The sequence below is a fragment of the Myotis daubentonii genome, chromosome 12 (assembly GCF_963259705.1).
Source record: "Myotis daubentonii chromosome 12, mMyoDau2.1, whole genome shotgun sequence".
In the NCBI taxonomy this organism is placed as follows: domain Eukaryota; kingdom Metazoa; phylum Chordata; class Mammalia; order Chiroptera; family Vespertilionidae; genus Myotis; species Myotis daubentonii.
In genome coordinates, this window is record NC_081851.1 from 42,725,880 (window position 1) to 42,728,487 (window position 2,608).

The window sequence follows — 2,608 nt, forward strand, 5'->3', positions numbered from 1 at the left end:
AACATTTGTGAAATCTACTGGGAATTATTTTCAAAAAATCCTGGTATGTGACCTGTGGTCTATTTGCTGTTTAGACTCTAGACAATTCTTGGGGTTCACTGGGTATTTATCTTTATAATCTGGAGGGAGGTGGGACTAAGGTAAGAGGCTAAGAAGTGAGCTGGTATCTGGCACTCCCTCCCCCTGTTTTATTGGGAGGTGGTGGGGGCACTAAGTGGAAGGAGGGATTGTAGGATTTGAGGAGTAAGAAGGCTGGGGTAAGTTAGGCTGATTCATCTCTGCCTTAGCTTCACTTGGAGAGATTTTCAAAAACACTGATTTCTAGACCCAGCTATAATGAAACCATCTCTGGGGATTGGGCCCTGTAATCTGCATTTCAAACCACCAGGTAATTTTGACGCGCTTATTGGTTTGCAAGCCGCTGGAATTACAACAAGCTAGAAGCATCTGTGTAAAGAGCCCTGGACTAGGAGTCAGGGCCCTGTATTTAAATTCTGCAACCAGCTTGCTGTATGATCTTGTGAAAATAGTTTTTGCTGTCTGGATCTCAGTTTCCTCGTCTATAAAATGAATGGTGGACCCAAGAAATGCACCAGCACCCACATTATAATTCAAAGGCTGTCTATGACACAAATTTCTCACGCCACTTAGGGATTCTGTGAAGATCTCTTTGTAGGTGCAGGGAGGAAAGGCGGTGGGAAAGAGGCATGAGTGTGAGAGGCAGGTGGGGAAAGAACCCCAAGCAAGTAGCCTCTCCTTCAAGGTGGGTCCTGGCTTGTGGAGGGGTCTTCTTTAAGAAAAAGGATATAAAATTGCCATTAAAATTAAATATAAGTCTCTGTCTTCTCTGTACTGGGAGCAGCTCCCCTCATCCCCTGAAAATGTATGCCTGCACCAAGTTTGTGTCCACCCCCTCCTTGGTCCGGAGCACCTCTCAGCTGAGCCGGTCAGTCTGCAGTGGTGCTGAAAGGACCAGAGACACTGACAGATGAGAGCCTCAGCAGCTTGGCAGCCCCACGTCCCCTGACCTCGCTTATTTCTAGCCGTAGCTTCCAAACCAGTGCCATTTCAAGGGACATCGACACAGCAGCCAAGTTCATTGGGGCTGGGGCCGCCACAGTAGGGGTGGCAGGCTCTGGGGCTGGAATTGGGACTGTGTTTGGGAGCCTCATCATTGGTTATGCCAGGAACCCTTCTCTGAAGCAACAGCTCTTCTCCTACGCCATTCTGGGCTTTGCCCTCTCAGAGGCCATGGGGCTCTTTTGTCTTTCTCATCCTCTTCGCCATGTGAAGGAGCTGTCTCCACCTCCCATAGTTCTTTTTCCCGTGTCTTGTCTGCCCTGTATGTTCCTTTTCCTATACCTCCCTAGGCAGCCTGGGGAAAGTGGTTGGCTCAGGGTTTGACAGAAGGAAGACAAATAAATACTATATTAATTAGAAAAAAAATTAAATATAAAAGTGAATATTTAGAGTGATAAGTCACAAACTACATCTTTTATGAAAAATATCATAAATACAGAATCCAGAAAAATAACATAATATTTTTATTAATTTGTTTCCTGACACACCTTTATACTACTTCCCCCCCACCCCGAGCTTTGCTCTGCATACACTGATTTTCTCTTCATGTGATAATAATTTTGTACTATCATTTTCTTTGCAGAGAACAGAAAGCCAGTAATTCAGTAATTCCTCTAATGTGTTTGAAACTTGTTTTTCTAAGCTATTGATAATTCAGTAAAGTTTCTTTTTAATTCACAACTCATTATTAGTAATGTATGTATTTTTAGAATTGTAGTCAAGTCTGGGGAAACCGTAATTGAGTTTCTTTAATACCAAAGCTGTGAGAGTTGGAAGAATCTTTCCCTACACTAGCTTTTGGCTTTAAAATTCTATTTCTGGTGTGTGTATTTTTCTCCATCACCTGACTAGTTCTGGCGCTGGTAGCCCAGATCACATTCATAGCATAACAACCCCTCTGTGCCTTCAATCAGGACACTGGGTGAGCTGGCAGAATGGGCTGTTGAAGCCATTCCTACACTGGGGTAGCTGACTATCACTGAACTGCACATGGAAATGGCCACAAATATTCCCTTAAGCCCACATCAAATGTATCCCCAACTTGAATTCTCCTTAGCCAGATTCCCCAATGCCCACGACCACTCCAGGGCTGCCTGACCTGGGAGATGCATGAGAGAGAAGGAGGGAGAGTGGAGAGAGGCTGTAATCTTAAACTATAACTGTTAGAAATACAGTTGGCCCTCAAACAACATGGGGGTTAGAGGTATCAACCCACACAGTCGAAAATCTGCATATAAGTTTTGACTCCCCCCAAACTTAACTACTAATAGCCTATTATTGACCAGAAGCTTTCCAATAATATAAACAATTGATCAACACATAATTTATCAGTTATGCATATTATATACTGTATTCTTAAAGTAAAGTAAGCTAGAGAAAAGAAAATGTTATTAAGAAAATCATAAAAAAAGAAAATACTTTTACAGTATTGCATTGGTTATCGATACTGTAAGTTTATGTCATCTTGTTTACAAGATGAATTGTTTGTCAGTACTTACATCTGTATTGTCTTATATGATATGAAACA

At 42.4% G+C, this 2,608-nt stretch overlaps 1 pseudogene; it reads left to right on the plus strand.

The window, feature by feature from the left end:
- The first annotated feature begins 832 nt into the window (after nucleotides 1-832).
- Nucleotides 833-1,458, plus strand: LOC132213302 (ATP synthase F(0) complex subunit C2, mitochondrial-like; annotated as a pseudogene).
- Nucleotides 1,459-2,608: the final 1,150 nt, after the last annotated feature.